This window comes from Zalophus californianus, chromosome 14 (assembly GCF_009762305.2).
Source record: "Zalophus californianus isolate mZalCal1 chromosome 14, mZalCal1.pri.v2, whole genome shotgun sequence".
NCBI classification, from domain to species: domain Eukaryota; kingdom Metazoa; phylum Chordata; class Mammalia; order Carnivora; family Otariidae; genus Zalophus; species Zalophus californianus.
In genome coordinates, this window is record NC_045608.1 from 21,039,048 (window position 1) to 21,056,121 (window position 17,074).

The following is a 17,074-nucleotide window of genomic DNA, read 5'->3' on the forward strand; positions in this document are numbered from 1 at the left end:
AGCCAAATCAAAATAGATGAGAAACAGGAATGGAAGCAGGAGAGTAGCCCATCCCACAGAGCACACAGATAGGAAGCATCATAGGCTGGATCTGCTCTTTCCGGCCCCATCTTCCGAGCTGGGCGCCCACCCCACGTCCCATCAACCCTGACTTTTGCCTGCAGCCACCATCCCCATTTGAAAGCCTCGAGCAAAATCATGCCAGCCAGGCTGAAACCGGAGCCCGACAGCCAGCATCAGCCCCTCGGTCATGTCTGCTCTCTAAGAGGGGTCCCCGCTGCATGAAGGGGGCACCCCCAGCAGGATGGTGGGAGGATGGATGACCCCGCCTTGGGGTCCTGGGTAGCCGGGCCCGGGGCAGGGTGGACACCAAGTGTCCCCCACCCCAACTTCGCGTCTGCCCAGGAGCCATCCTGATGGAGGTCAAGGGCCAGGACAAGAAGGTGTCCAAATAAATAAATGATCCAGGAGCCACATGGTACTGCTAGGGGCCATAAACCCCGGGGGAGCCATGGGAGGACAGCGTTGGGGCAGGGGAGCCCAAGGTCCCAGGTCCTGCCATCACAGGCTGGCTCCCTGGGCCGAGCACACCCCTCTCTGGGCCTCAGTTTTGATCTCAGAAAGCTCTGGAGCACCTTCCCACTCAGATTCCACATCTCCCCCACGGTGGGGAAGTTTCTAGCTCCTGGATGGCCTGGTGTGGCCCCGGATGGCCTCTCCTGCTGGGGGCCCTACCGTGGCATCCTGTGGCTGCCACAGCACATACCACCAACAGGGTGGCTTGCATCAGCAAATATGTCTTGCCTGCAGCGCTGGAAGCCAGGAGTCTCAAGTGAAGGTGTGCGCTGGGCGGGCGGTGCTCCCCGCAAAGTCTCCAGGGAGAGGTCGCTCCCCGCCTCTTCCAGTGTCTGGTGGCCCCAGGCGCTCTCTGGCTCCCGGCTGCGTCCCTCCAGTCTGCCTCTGCCCTCACCCTCACGGGGCCTTCTTCTCTTCTTTTCCTCCGTATGTCCCTTATAAAGACATCTGTCCTTGGATTTAAGGCTCACTCAGATCATTTGGGATGATCTCACCACGAGACCATGACCTGAATTACATCTGCAATCATTATACCCACTTCTTTTCCAAATAAGTTCCCAATCACAGGGTCAGGATGTGGACCTATCGTTTTGGGGATCCCCCAACCTGCTGCAAGTCCTTTGCATCGATCATGCTGGAGACAAAGAGAGATCATGACACCCTCCTGCTTCAACCCCAGAGGCTGCCATGCTCTGAAACTACCCTCCGTGTTCTGCGCCCTCTTGTGCCCTCTGGTCTTGCCACAGGGCCTTTGCACCGGCTGTCTCATCAGCCTGGGACACTCCCTCCCCCACTCATCGCTGACTCTTTCCTGATCTCCTCAGGGCTGAGATCAGCTTCCTAAGAGATGCTCCTTCAGGCTCCCATGTTGGACCAAACTCTGGCCACAAATCCTTATAACACGCAGAACCTCTCCCTTGTAAAGCTTGTCACGGTTGTCATTTAAGCTTTATTTGCAAGATTGTTTTGGTTTGTGTCAGGCGAGCAGGGCTGACGTCTCCATCAGGTGCAGAAGGTACGGTACCTAGGGCCCTGACTGTGTTTACAGGCCCACACATATGTTTTTATTTCTCTTAAAACCAGAAGGAAAATATGACCATAATCCAGCCAGGGAAACAATGCAGTCATAAAACAATTTTGTATGCTGGCTATGGTGGAAGGGGGCACAGGAAGGCCAAGGGCCCAGGGCTCACGAAAGCCATCCCACAGCTCTGGCACAGACCATGCACATAGTAGGCGCTTACTGAATGTCTGCCAACTGCAGGAAGAAGAGAGCGTGGGGGGGTCCTAGCAAGTCAGAGAGGATGAGCTCAGACATTGTTTCAAGTCTTCTTTTCTTCCGCTCTTGTTCTTGGCCTCGAGCAAGTCACCTCTCTTCTCTGGACCTGTCTCCCCATCCATGAAATGAGATAAACCACCTCTCCTTGATATCTCACACTCATTCCTTATGCTCAAGAGAGACACGAGGTAGTGCGGAACCCGCCGTGTAGCTGGGCCCATGAACGGGGCTCACCGGTCTTCCTCAAGTGGACAAAATCCGGTGCCAAGCTCAGCGTTCATCGCATCCTCTTGGTGTTCCCATGACAGGTGCTCTGTGCTCTGTGCCTGTCCCCATTTTACAAATGTGAGCAATCACACAGTGGCCACACGTGGACTCTGCACACTGTGGAGAGCTGGACAGGCTTCCTCGGGGCCCTGGTGGGTGGTCGGTTCCCTGGAGACCACAAATGCCCAGGCCTCACTGCTGAGGGGCAATAGATAGAGGGGAAAAAAAAAAAATAAGCATACTCACCCTTCTCGAAAACCATCCATTTTGAACTAAGTATCTAGCTCTTGGCTTGTGCCACACAACAATGGTAATGTGCTTTTAACATATTCCCCAGAAAAGCTATGGAAATATGAGTTGGCTTTGGAGAGAGGGGGTGGGGAAAACACCTGTCTCCAGCAAAAAGTCAGCAGGAAGAAGGTCAACCAGAAGGTGGCATGTGGTTCATGGGAAGGGAAAGGAGGCAAGGTTGACCTCTCTCCAAAATGCCCCAAAGCCCTGATTCATTCTCTGCATTTGGCTGACCACACAGGAGGGGTGCAGGCAGCAAGGGGGCCATGCAGCATGGTGGTAAGAGCCCATGTGTGGTCCCACGCCAACCCCGGCTTATCCTACCTCTGCTCCTCACTTGCTGTGTGCCCCAGGCAAAACACTTCCCCCTCTGAGCCTCTGTTCCCTCATCTGTGAAATGGGATTGGTATTAGGCCTCCCTAGCTGAGTCTGTGAGAAACGTGAATGAAACCCTGGACAGACATATGCTCAGTCAGAGGCCCGGCATATGCCAAAGGGTCAGAAAGAGGCACAGTGTTTATCTGTTTTAATGAAAAGGCAAAAATCTTTGCCACCTATCACCCATATCTGAGGATGATTACACAGCCTGGCCTATGATGGGGATGGATATCTCAGAAGGGGCTCAGGAGGGTAATGTAGGAGTTTATAAAAAGGACCTCTAGGGCCATAAAGAAAATAAAAGAGGGAGATGAGAGACACTGGGGCAGTGAGGACAGGAGACCCCTTAGTTGGGGGAGCCAGGGAAGCCTCAAACCGAGATCTGAGTGATAAAGACCCAGCCCAAGGGCAGAGGGATCCAGCAGGAGGAACAGCTGGGTCAAAGTCCCTGAGGGGAGAAAGAGCTCGGTGTTTCCAAGGACTAGAAGGAAGGTCAATGTGGCTACAGCAAAGTGGACAGGGCCGAGACTGGTGAGGTCAGAGAGCTGCCCAGGGGCCGGGTCATGAGCCACTTGCAGGCTGGGCCAGGGTGGATTCTGTTTCCAGTGCGGGGGGTGGGGTTTGTCGAGGGACTAGGCAGGTCTGAGATCTGTCTCAAGCTCTTTGGTCCTAGAAGGATGGTTTTCACAGGGCTGAAGCCAGCAGCAAGGGCAGGGCAAACAGACCCCACCTACTCATGGGAGCAGGGCAAGCATGGACAGGCGGGGAGGAATTCATGGCGGCCATGTTGGCCAACAACCAGCCCAGGCGGGATGTGGATGGATGGGAGGAAGGTTCAGGACAACTCCTAGGGGTTTGGCTGAGCCACTGGGCAGAGGGTGTGCCATTCATCGAGCTGAGGAAGACAGAGGGAGAAGCAGACTAATGGCAGGGAAGAGAAGCAAGAGGTCGGCTTGGGCTCTGGGGATACTGAGCGGCCAGGCGGCACCCCCCCCCCCCCCGGGGAATCCACCATAACAAATGGGGCTGCGTGTAGAAGGGGAGGGAGCTCCTTCTTTTAGCTCCCTTTCTTGTGCAAGGAAGTTAGGGCTGAATAGCCCCATTCTAGAGATGAAAGAGGTGAAGTGTTTTGCCCGTAGTCACCCAGCAATTTAGTCTGAGCTGGCATTTAAATCTCAGTTGAGAAACAGGAAGTACTTTGTCGTCTCCGTCTTGCTCACCATGGATCCACGGGGCTGGATGGGGAATGCTGTCTTTCTATTCCAAATCAAACAATGACTGCTGTTTGTTGAGGGCTCTCCGTGCACCAAGTATTGCTAAGTTGTCACTCCAACAGCCAACCCTGTAGAGAGATACTATTATTGTCTGCATCTTACAAAGGAGGGAACCAGGGCTCAGAGAGGGGAAGTGACTGGCCCAAGATCACACAGCAGTCATGCCTCAGAGATAGGACTAGAACGCAGACCTGTCAGTCCAAAGCTCTGCTTTCAACCGTTCGCCTTGACTGTCCCGCCATCTTTGACACAGCCATGCTCTCATTTTGGGCTCATAACATGGCAACTCCAAAGACCTTTCCCCAAGAATCTCCACTAGGGTTGACAAACCACAGCCCACCGTGGGCCAAATCCAGCTCGCCACTTGTTTTTGGAAAATAAGCATTTATGGGAACACAGCCGTGCTCCTTCTGAATGCAACTCCTCTCACATTCCGACGGTGGAGCTCAGTAGTACAGAGACTAAACCAAAAATATTTCCTATCTGGCCCTTTACAAAGTTTGCCGAGCCCTGCTGTAGAATGAAGGCAGTCAGATCCTGGCTTCTCATTATGGAAATGAGGGGCCTCCCTTGGCTGAGGCCACACAGTGGCAGAGCAGAGATAAGGACAGAGGCCTCATAACTTGGCCCCTTACCCATTTAGCTAGTGGAGCTTTCAAGAAACGGTATGCTGCGAGGTGGGACCCAGGTCAAGTGCGCCTTGATGGCAGGGCAGGGGAAGTGGAGAAAGGCTCCTTCCCTGCTGAAGAAACTTCTTATCTAGCTGAGGAGAGGAAGAGCCAGGAGATCTTGGCTGCTCTGACTTTTCTATCCGGCTAGCTCTCAGGCAACTCTCCCACCCCTGTTCCTTCCTCTCCAGCTCAAGGGCTCCTTCCAAGGCTTCGGCATGTTCCAGAAAATGTAGCCTCTGACCTTCTAAGTCACCAGGGCCTTGCAGCCCCCGAGGGAGCCCTGCTTGCAGAGACTGCATATAATGAAAAATCGGTGAGAAACCCAATCTGGGGCTATCAGGTGGAGCGCTCAGCCCTCGGCCTCCTTGTCGTCCCCCTGATGGGCCGGACCCCTTTTCCTTCTCACACATGGCACATTTCCCAGCACCAGTTGGATCCTCCCAGCTGAAAAATAAAAGTCCTTCAAACATGGCAGGGGTTCCGAAGACTTTTTTTTTTTAAGTAACCCCCCAAACAGCGGCTTTTCAAGCCACACACAGACTGAATCAAACTCCATTTGTTTCCAGAAGGCCGAGGGGCAGCGGTTTGGAAAAAAGAACCTTCTCTGAAACTCACGGGGAGGCGAAGGCGGGGTCAGAGGGCACATTCCGATTGCTAAGATGCATTGACAAGCGCCCAGGCCCCCCTTGGCCCTGCCAGGAGACCCGGGGAGGGGAGGGGGCTGTGGCGGGGGCACAGGGCCTCCAAAGCAGCCAGCCTCAGAAACGCTCCCCTGAGTTGGCCACAAAGAGTCGAAGGGCGAACCCTCCTCCCTTGCTGGGCCCCCACCTCCTGCAGATATGCCAAAAAGAATCCCCAGGTCTTGGGGAAGGAATGGAGCGGGGAGGTTTAGCCAAAAGATTCTCTTTTTTCTTTTTGGTTGCTTTGGTTAGTTGAGTTTTGCCCCAAAACCGGAAACTGAGTCTGGAACCAACGAACAATGGGTGAAAACTGGGGATTTTCCACCTGCAAAAAGGGAGCAGTCATGGATGGGGGCAGAGCGGTCCCCATGTGAGTCTAGGCTTGGCCATTGAGGGCTGGGAGACCTTGGACAGCTGTCCTCACCTCTCTGAGCCTCAGTTTCCTTGGCTCCAACTGGGACGTGCCCCCTGGGGTTGGAGTGTCCACTCAGATGTGACAAAGGGTGAGAAATACCTGCGTGATGACTGCCACGGAGCAGGTGCTCCAGAATGCCGATGCTGCAGGTGGGGGGAGAGTCAGCAGGGGGACTAAAAGGGGGCTGTGGGGCTCTGGGTACCCATGGGGGGGCAGGGAGCACCCCTGACCTGGAAGGAGGGGTGGCTGACAAAGTAACCTTGAACCATAAAGTGACTCAAACAGAAAGGAACTCAGAGAGCCTTTTGTCGAAATGCCCTTTCCAGAGGGGAAACTGAGTCAGTGAATAGCCTCCCGGCATCATCCGACACCCCAACCAACAGTTTTCTGGAATCACCTTCTCCTGGAGGCTCTTTGGCCAAACGCCTTGGGCCAGCCCTTTAAAGGTGGGGCAGGTACATCCTTCCCTGTAGAGAAGGTGGAAGGAAGGTTTCCCTAAAAGATTCAGAAATGGGGAAAGAAAGCTTGCCTTTCTCCCCACAAAGGACAAGAACTCGCAGCCAGTGTGTTTTGGCCTCAGCTGGGGCAGATGGAATGTGTGAGAAATAATGCAGAAAAATAACCCATGATGCAGAAGAAATCCGTGGGAGTGAGGCTTTGGGGTCACTAGGGCTGGGGCAGCAAAGCCTGGGTGTGTGCAGAGGGGGGCAAGCAAGCGGGACCCGGGGCAGTCAGTGTGAGAGACACCTCCCCTGCATCCGGCTGTCTACCTGCATCAGGTGAGTCATCGTTCCAGGAACCCTCCTTCTCGGCCTTCCCGCCGGAGCTTCCCGGACACGCTGGGATGGAGGCCACCTTGGCCTTCATAAGCCTGTTCCCCTGGGTCTCCCGAGAGTGCCATCCTCACGGGCCAGCACCTTGCTGGCAAAAGCAACCACCATCTTCTGTCCCCGCCTCTATTTCTTGGCACCAGGAGACACCTGTTCGCACCTGTCCGTCCTGCTCTCCACCTCACCTAAAACCAGATGAGCCCGGAGTTCCTCTAACAGTTAGATGTTTCAAATCCACCTCGACCTAAGAGTACTCAGGACCCGGGTTTGCGTGCTTGGGAGAAAGAGTACTGTGGCTCCTCCTGGGGCTTGAAACCGCGCAGGATGAATGAGCCATCTTACTCCCGCCGGCGCCATTCTTAAGACTGGAAATCACCCGAAGGCCCTGCAGTGGCTGAGCCCCGGCCTGCGGTTGCTTCTGGCGAGTCAGGGCATGTGTTTTATCCCTGCTCCCCACGCTGTCCCTGGGACCCGGCCTGGCTCTCCAGACATAAGCGAGCCCCAGTGCTGAAAGAGGAAGTCATAGCATCCTCAGGGTCCTGAAACTGTCCCTAAAGCCCCACGACAAACCAGCTCACTGGCCCTGCTGGACCAAGGCAAACCCTCCGTCCCTGCCTGTGCCTCCCCCGCCCCGCCTCAAAGCTCCTCCTGCCAGGAGTCCACACTTCCCAGATGCCTGGGCCTTGCCCTCCTCTGAAATTCCAACCATCGGCTCTTTCTGGGCTCCTACCACAGCCACAGTTCCACACGCAGGGCTGATGGGAGGATTCCGTGGCCGTACAGTGGGCCTGGTTCCTGGGGTGGCTCTGGGTCAGTACTGTGTGACGGGCCACCCCTCTCCCGCCAGGAGATTCCAGTGGTGGCAGAGCACCAGCAAGAGCGTGAAGGTGACACTTGGATAAACAGCCTCACCTGCGCGTGCAAATGAGAGGCAAAGCCGACCAGAGCCCGGTCCACAGCCCTTCATCGTGGACAAGACGCTTTCCCTTCGTGAGGGCTCCCTGGCTCTTTCTTTGCAAGGCAGAGAGGGCAGGGATTCTTATCCCCACTGGACAGATGAAGAGCCCGAGGTCAGAGAGGACCAGGACCAAGCTGAGAAGGACACTGGGCAGGAAGCAGAGGCACCTGAAAAGCCCCCAACTCAGGAGCCAGGCTGTCAGGGAGCCAATCTTTGAGCCACTATGGATTAGCTATGCAACCCTTGGGTAGTGGCTTAACCTCTCTGTGCCTGGTTCCCTCCTCTGTCAAATGGGAATACTAATGAATTTCTACCTTCTGAGTTCATCGTACGGATTAAACGAGTTGATAAACTTAAAGCACTTGGAATGGGCCCCGGCACATGGCAAGCTCGAGAACTGTTGGCTATTCTAACCCCACCATCTTCATTGTCATCCCAGCCCTGCACCCAACCAGCTAGGGAACCTTGGGTAAGTCGCTTTTCCTCTCTGGGCCTCAGTTTCCCCACTGACAGAATGATCTGTGATGGTCTCTTAGCAGCCCTGTGTGTCTAGAAATCCCTGCTTCCACACAGGCCAGAAAGAGGGTAGAAACGGGGACCCACAGAATCCCTCGAGAGGCCACCTTTTCTTTTCTGGGTCTCAGTTTCCCCATCTGTCAGGCGGGGGGGGTGGGACAAGTAATGCCCTGAGAAACACAAAAGCCCAGTCTTTGCACTAGGACCTCATCGGGGACGCAGCTACTTTGTGGAGCTCTGGGGGAAACCGAGTCACCCGGTCTCCATCGCCCTTCCATGGCATCTCGGGCCCGAAGCCAGGGTGAGGTGCAAAGGGTTAACTCCCCACAGGCGGGGTGGAGGGAACGCTGTGTGTGCCTCCCTGAGCCCAGTTTCAACAGCCAGGTCCCTAAAGAGAAGAGACCCCACCTTTGCATTGGCAGCTAGGCCAGGCAGTGGGAGTAATCAGGCTCAGCAGGGCCTGGAAAAGTCAGCTCATCCTGCAGCCAGGCCAGGCCAGCCTTGCTGGGGTCCCCCCCCCTGCTCCACCACCACCACCCCATTACCTAAGCCCTGCACAGGACATGAGCACACGGCCCCGGTGGGGGGGGGGCGGTGAGGGAGAGCAGGGCTCTCAGACAGGGCGGCCATTCACAGAGCCCGGCTCAGACACAGCCCTGGGCGGGGGGGGGGCGGATTGGCGGGGGGGGGGGGGGGTGGGGGGGCGGGTGGTCAGCAGGGAGGCTACGCGATGGGGGTGAGCTGGACGGGACAAACCTGACTGGTGCCCCGTAGAGCTCATGCCCGGAAGGAAATGTGCTGTCACGGTGGGAGGGGGGCGGTGGGGGGGGGGGCAGGTAGAGGCACAAGGTGAATAGGATCCAGGAAAATTCACTTCCTTCACTCAGCCCTGCAAAAAGGGCCTCAGGGAAGGCTTCTGGAAGAGCATGAGCTTGTCCAGCTTTGGGGACGGTCACCGAAGGATGCAGAGCAAAAGGGACATGTGAGCCGGCTCTTGATTGTTGGGCCACCAGACAGAGAAGAGGAAGGTGCTCTTAGCTGGGGGAAACTGAGGGAGTCAAGGCAAGGCCATCTGAGAGGGCTTCAGGTGGCTTTGAGGGGGAGGGAGGCGAGGGGCACAGTTTTCCCTGTGGTGACGGCCACTGCGCCCTCCTCAGGCAGGCGGTGGGGCACTGTGGTTGGAGCAGGAGACTCAGGGTCAGGCCTCCTGGGGGTGAACCTCTGCTCCACCCCTTGCCGGGCCCGGGCTTTGAGAACCATGGGCCTAGCGCATGCAAAAGGCTGAACGGATTGCCCAGAACCTGGCGCGGTTCTCTCAAGATTACAGCTCTGCTCATGCTATTCCAGAAATAATCGCAGTGATAACATTCCTCTTCCTGTTAGAATTTCTGGCCGTGCAGACTCTGGAATTTGATTCCAACCCTTGTGTTTTGCCAGCCCCAGGCCCCCCAGCTGGTGGCAGCCCCTGACCGCCCCCCCCAGGATACCCCCCAGCTGGACTAGCGCTAGCACCCCTAGCTCTGACCTCCCAGGCAAGGAGGAGGCAAAACAATTAGCTGCTGGGGAGAGGTGAGCTGGTCTCAGGCCCCAGCCCCTCCCACCGGCCTCCCCCTCCCCTCACTGTCGCCCTTAACCTCCTGCTCCCCCACAGCCCAAAGACCTCTGAAAAGAAATCTGAGCTGTCTCTTTTATCTCTTTTAAATCCTTTTGTCCTGCCCAGGGTGGGGTTGTCATCAGAACCGTCCCCAATGCCCAGACAGGCTCAGAGACCCTTTCCTGAAGCCATCCCCGGGGCTCCCTCCCTTCCTAAGGGAGCAATGTGCCAACCGGTAAGGAGATTCAGACAATCACATTTCCCCCCAGGGCAAAGGCCAGCTTGCTGGAGCTGCACACGACATTCTGGGCCACAGGTAACAAACTCCGGAGGCTCTGGGCCAACAAGGGAGGGAAAATGCATGAAGAGGACAGAGTGTAATTAATAGGGAAGAGTGTGGACTGTGGCAAACTGGAAGGCAGCCCTGTCTGTAGGAGGCTAGTCGGCTCCAGCTGGTTACCGCCATGCAGGACTATGAACCCAGAAGGCCCACTTCTTTGTTCGTTCTTTGAGAGAAGCTGAACATTCAGATTCTTTCTTTCTTTCTTTCTTTTTTTGACTTTTCGAACCCGACAATGACTAAATGAAAAGTATCTGAGGACTGCATTTGGCCAGTAAGGCAGTAGGTATGACCCTATTCCAGGGCAGTGTGTCCTGCAAACCAGGAATCTCACAAAACAGTCCCTGATTAAAGGGTCCCCTGGTCAAAACGGCTGGGCCACAAGACATTCTTAATCCCCTCCAGGAGCTCCAGCGTACATTAGCATATTAAAGGCTCTGAAAAGTTCTGCCCAGAAAGAGGCCTGATTAACTCTGTGAAGCTCAGGAGGGCTCTGTGCTCCCCAGTACCTCTCTCAAGCCTTAGCCCCTCCTGGGGCTGTGCCCTCTGCCATGGGCTCACCCTTGAAACGTTCACAAGCTCCCTGAAGTCCATCTAAGTCCTGAGTTAGAACCTTATTTCATCCGCTGATCCAACAATAGTTGAAGACCATTCTGGGCCAGGCATGGTGACATGACAGGCATGTGCCCCTGCCGTGCCCGGTGCGGCCCACAGCTGAAGGCCCCTTTGTCTAGGATTGCTGCCACCAGCGAGCCCAGCCTTCCCACCACAGAGCATGAGTGCACATATAAAGCCCCCAGCCAAAAGCAGGGGCTGATGGAAAGTCACAAAGACCCGGGCCCCAGCCCGGTGTCGTCGAGAACGCACTGTGAGACTTTAGATTTCATGAAGAACGTAAACAAGAGACTGAATGATGTTGGGAAACCTACTTTTGATGGGGTGGTCACAGGAGGTCTCTCTAAGGAGATGGCATTTATACTGAGACCTCAGGGCAGGAAGAAAATAACTGTGACAAAGCTTTGCAGGTGGAGGGCACTGCATGGGCAAGGGCCCTGAGGCAGGGAAGAGCAATGATCACAGAGGGGGTGGCAGAGATGAGATTGGAGAGGTCAGAAGGGCCTAACGCACGCAGTGGCTGTGGGCTGTATGTATGGGTTATAGCTGCTGCCGTGTAACAAACAGCCCCTAAGCTCGATGTTATGTGAGAACTACCATTTATGACTATAGTTCACAATTCTAGGGGTAGGCTGGGAGCTGAAGGTGCTTTGCCCTACATGTCCCTCGTCCTCCCCCTGGGACCAGATGGCTAGTGTGGACACGTCCTCACAGAAAGGTGAAACACAAGAGAAAGCAGCAAGGCTTCCCGAGGCCTGGTGTTGGAATCGGCATGCTGTCCCTTCTTCGTTCTATTGACCAAAGCAAGTCACGTGGCCAGCTTCCAGGGCAGAGAGTCACCTCCCACCGACAGAGAGAACAGCGCAAGAGAGGGAGGGGTGGTGGCCCACGAGGTGGAGACAAGTAGATGAATTCCAGAACCATTTAGGGACAGAATCAACAGCAAGGGTGCCAAAGGATGATGTGGAAGGAGTAAGGGATAGGACAGAATCAAGCTTGGCTTCTGAATTTCTCCCAGAGTGGTGCTGTAGGGGAAGAGCGAGGGAGGCAGGAGAGAGAAGGCGTGGGGACCCACCCCAGCTGGCTCTGTCCCCGGGCTTCCTCGTCCGCACCACACACCCCCCTGCCCCAGGCTAGCCCAGGCCCCTCTTCACCCCCCCCCCCCCGCCCCGCCAGCCAGAGCCCAAGCTTCTTGCGCCCGTGCACAGTGAAGACCAGACAGCCCTGCTGTGATATACGACCCCCATAGCTCACAGCCCGACTGCCACTGGGATGATGTGTTGTTACCATCCATCACCCGCCTGACGGGCACCCAGCACCAGAATTCGGCAGCTGCCCTTCAACGGGACACTTAATTATAGAGGCCTGAATTTTTTCCCCACCGGCCTGGGAAATAAAGGCTTTGTTTACCAACGGCCAGTTGGGAGGCTCCCAGGGGAGAGCCGATAGATCAGGGCAGCCTGGCAGGAGCAGTTGCGAACCCTGCAGCCTGGTGGGGGGCCGGAGGCTTCCGGGGAGCTGTTGCCCCAACCCCCAACGCCACCCCAAGCCCTGCCCTCCCATTCTTCATGGGACTATCGATCCCCGAAGCACTAAGTCATCCCCACACCTGGGCGGCATTTGAATTTGCTGAAAGCCAACGTCAGGGCTGCAGAGCGCTTGGTTCCATGCCTGGGCCCCTCTTCTGGGTCTGCTAGCCCCTCCGAAACTTGCTGGGGCTCGTGGATCACGGGGGTGGTGAGCTGGCCTAGCAGCACGTCGAGGAAACCAACTCAGTGTCCCTGCTCTAAGGGATCCAGGTTCGCCTTAGCTCTTTGGTTCTCAAAGTGTGGTCCCCCGACCAGCAGCATCAGCCTCACCCTGGGACTGGTTAGAAATGCTCATATGTGGGCCCCATCCCTGACCTAGCAAGTCAGCAGTTCACTGCTGGGGGTGAGCCCAGCGATCTGTGCTTCAGCAAGCCGTCCAGGGGATTCTGACACTCGCAGGGCTGTGAGAACCACTGGCTAGTTAACTCCCAGCCTCTCCTTTTGCCTCTAAGCCATGGAAGCTCCAGAGAAGGGAGCCTGGCTTGCCTCAGCTGATCCAGAAAGCAGGGACAGCAGGGACACTGGACCCAGGCCTTCACACTCCCCAGGTCTATGATGGTTGAATCTTTCCGAGCCTCGATTTTCTCTTCTGTATAATGGAGGTAGGAATGCTAACCTTGTAACCTGCGGTCAGGGCTAAATGAAGAATTCCCCTCGTGGCTAGAAGATGCTGGACACCGGTAGGCTCTTTTCTGCGTCTCCCTACATGGAGGGGGCATGGCCATTCCCCCCACATGCACAGAGGGGGCCTCCCCGGCATCCCGAGGACCCACCTGCTGCAGGAAACTGATCAGTCCTTGCTGATACCGAGGCCAGGCCCTGAAAGATTCTTCCCAGGGTCCCTTCTGCTCACCTGCCGGCCTCATTCCTGGGCTTTGGAAGTTGGGGAGGGTGTGGCGAGGAGGACTCTTAGAAGTGCAGAGGGGCAGCAATGAGAAGGCATCCCGTGCACCTCCCAGGCCCCTCCAGGAGACAGTGTCCAGAGCCTTCACTTTCTGGCCTCACAGCACTTCGTATACGCAGGACCACCGTGGGCTAATCCTCACAGTCCCCATCTCTGGCTCCTTAACCCGATCTTGAGTGGAAGGGCGTGATCCCACAGCCTATAGGCACCAGAGCTAGGGCTCGAACCCAGGTCTGTCTGGCTCCCTGACCTCTGGGAGCTGTCAGCCCCCTGGAACAGGTGCTGAGGGAGGAGGGATGCAGAAGAGGGTTGAACTTGATCTTTGCCAGATGATAGGTCCAGGAAACATCCCCTCCAGATCTAATCTCAGGGTGTAGGGAGATCATGGTCAGAGTGGACTGGGGAGGGCTCTGTAAGCCATCAAGTGGCACACAGGTTTCTGTGGAAAGACCAGCCACTGGGCAGCCTTAAAGGGGCGACCCTCCCCTGGGACTCAGTTTCCCCCATTGTACCACCCGAGGATTGGACAAAGTGACCCTGTAAGTCTCCTCCAGCCCCAAGCCTCTATATCTATGAGTCCTTTTGTATGGTGACAACAACCGGACACCATCTACAAGGTGCCTGGCACATAGCAGGTGCCCATGAAGTAAAGAAACCTTCAGACAGTGATTGCCCCAAGTCACAAAGCAGGTCAGGATCAGAGCCCAGGCTGGCCAGCCTCCATCCCCTCTCTCCCTTCCGCTCCCCCTGCTGCCTCCCACCAGAAATGCCATCTTCATCTTGTCTTTTGGTACCCAGTCACCAGGGAACCCCCTCTTTAGCAGCAGTTGGCTTCTTGAGCACAGAAAGGTCAACTGCCTCGTGAAGGAAGTGGCTGCAAAACATCAACTTTTCACCAACAGCAGGATCTTAATGATCCGTGCTGTTGATCTGCCCCTGCTCCCCACTCCCAGGCTTGGGAAACACCCCAGACCCTCCAGAAGCCCGTTGAGTGGGGACTGAGAGGGACCAAATTTCTGCCCACAGCCCTACTGTCACAAACCCTCCAAACCCAGACAAGGATACTCAAAGCAGCTGCTGGATAGAGAAGTGGGAATGAGAGCCAGTGGCTAGCACAGAGCATAGTGAGCATTTAACCAACCTTTGCAGGGAGGGGGTGAGAAGGTAGGAGGGAGAAGGTGATTCTGAGGGCTTGGTCCTTGGGTTGGCCCCCTTCTATCAGGTAACACTCTTGCTATGGGCATTACAGAAAACCAAATTCAAATTGTTCTTAAGCAAAAAAAAAAAAGAAAAAAAGAAAAAAAAAGGACAGAGAAGGAATATACAAGGGAATGTGGGGAGAATGATGCAACAATACTATATCCTGACTGTGGTAGACGTTACATGACTCTATGTGCTTGTGGAAGTGCATAGAACTGTGCCCTAAAGAATGTAAGCTTGGCTGTAAGTAAGTTCTACCTCAATAAACTTTACCCTTCTTTTAAAAAAGAAAGAAATTGATTAACGTATATATTGAAGTATCCAGGGTTCGTTGCTTTCAGGCACGGCTTGATCCAGCAACTCAATGTCTCCAAGTTCCCAGTTTCTCCATCTCTCCATTCTGCCTTCTGTAGTGCCTGCTTCTCTCTCACTTCTCTCTCTGTCAGCTGCATCCAGCGGCTCCAAAGTGGCCCCCCCCCAATAAGATACCCAGAAGTTTCAGGGTCTCTTGACCTGGTAGAAATCTGGCCACCTCCTGCCAAGCAATTACTTCCTCACTCCTCAACCTCAAGTAGGAGAGAGAGGAAGTGCCTCATTTCTGGAAGCTCCAGGAAACACCTCCTTGCATCTCATTGGCTCTTGGTGGGCTCCCCCAGAATCTACCCCTGAACCGATCACTATGGCTGGGGATGGGAAAGGCTGATGGGTTTAAACCATTCAGGGGCCTACCTGGGGTGGAGGGGGGAGTTCAAAACTACCCCCACAGAGCTGAGAATGCAAGAAGGGAGGAACCCCCGAAGCAACACCAAACAGGCCTGGGAAGAAGAGAAAAACAAATACCCATTACTTCCCCACTTGGGAAACTCTCCACCTGTTACTCATGGAAGTGCCTCCCCTCCCTAGCAAACATGTCACGTACTGTCCTCCACAGGGACCCTTCCCAGCCTCACTTCCCCATGCATTTGGAGTACACTCAACCAACCATCACTGCCAACTTGTCAGAGAAGTCAGAACCCAGGCCCCATCCGCAGGGCTGGAGCGATTTAATCAACAACACTTGTGCTGACGTGCTCCCCACCCCCACGTGCCCACACACACCCCCTCCCGGCAGCCCCCCGCCTCATTCCAGGGAACCGTGGGACCTGGCAACTGCTCTAAGGGAAGGAGGTGACTTGTGGCTGAGGGATGGAGGAGGCTCACAACCCACAGGGATTTCAGACCTCACACTGTGCCCCTCAAAGGCACCACCCAGTGAAAAGCAGAGAAACTGAGTCACTGAGCCCTGAAAGACATCCAGCAAGATTGGTGTGGAAAGATGCCAGGCCTGGAATCACAGCCGTCTGGCCTCCAGTCTGTCATCCACAGCCTCCTGGCTGTGTGTTTCTGAGCAAATCACTTCACTCCTCTGAGCACCAGAGTCTTTGCAAACTGAGAATGAAGATGTCTCCCCATGGAGTTGATCCAAAGCAGAATGGGGGTGGCCACCCACATGGATTCCAACTCTCACCATTGATGTGGGTCATTTGTTACATTTCAGGTACAAAGCATGTTAATGACACATGCTTCTCTCTGCTCTGCTTTAAGAGAAAATTTTGACTAACTATTCTACTCTCTTAGTTTGGATTCCCCCAGAAGCAGGCCTCCAGATGAATGGTTCCTTGGTATGTCCAGGAACGCCTAATCAGGGAGAGGCACAATGAGTGAAGAAGCAGCCTTACAAGATGTGTTATCCGAGTCAGTTACAATCGTGGGCAACTGGGGCTCAACCTCACTGGGAAGCATCAGTAGATTCAACAGAACGCTCACCTCAGAGTTATTCCATTGAAGAAGGGAGGGAGCTGGGGTATTGATACACCCACTCCCATCTGTTAGTGGTTGAGGGCTTCCTTAGAGTGTTAATTCCCATCCCCTTCCTGCCTGCCCCTTCGGAGGGAAGAGCAAGTTCTGGTGGCCAGACAAACCCTCAGACACAGAGCTGTTGGTGTTGGCCATTGGGTGGGGCTGGTTTGCCCAGAAACGCTTAGCTCAAGAGATACGGGCAGAGCCCCAATGCATGCATGCCACACCCTCTTTTCCTTCTCCAGGTGGAGAAATGTTTTTTTTTTTTTATCTTCTTCAACACCCAGCTCAGAGCGTAACTTCCGCTGTAAAACCTTCTCCAAATCCCCCAAGGAGAACTGGAATGTGCCTTCTTGCTGCAATGTTATCTTATCTCTATCGTGAACATTGTTTTCATTCACTTCCCAGACGTTTCTTCAGAGGTGGCTACGTGCTAGGTACTGTGCGGGTCTCTGATTACGCGGCACTGTGAGTGCTCCTGACCTACCTGTGAGCACTAGACCATGAGGTCTCTGCAGGCCGGGTGTGCCAAGTTCATTTCTGCGTCCCCAGTGCCTAGCACATACTAAACACTCAGTAAGTCTCGGCTGATTGGAACTTCAGGGTAAAAGCAAATCTGATGGTACAGGAAAAGCACTTGGCTGGGTACGGAACCTGCCAAAATAAAAGTTCTGAAAAAACCGTAGTTAATGTGTGGGTACAAGCTGCGTGAGTCCCTCTGGAATACATGGTCTCACCAGTCGGCACCCACCTCTCCCCAGGCGCTGCAGTCGGCAGAGCCTACATTGTCTCGGGAGACCCCAGCACACAAGAACCGTCTAAAATTAGACCTGCCCCTGCTGGTGCTTAAAATTAGAA

The 17,074-nt window shown here is 54.9% G+C and overlaps 1 long non-coding RNA gene across 1 annotated transcript; it reads right to left on the reverse strand.

The window, feature by feature from the left end:
* Positions 1-1,300: 1,300 nt before the first annotated feature.
* On the reverse strand, positions 1,301-16,860 carry LOC113913354. Its single transcript, XR_003517170.2, has 4 exons — positions 16,704-16,860; positions 15,107-15,192; positions 4,012-4,133; positions 1,301-2,320 (listed from the first exon to the last, which is right to left on the reverse strand). It is a non-coding gene; the product is annotated as an uncharacterized LOC113913354 (long non-coding RNA).
* Between the last annotated feature and the right edge of the window lie 214 nt (positions 16,861-17,074).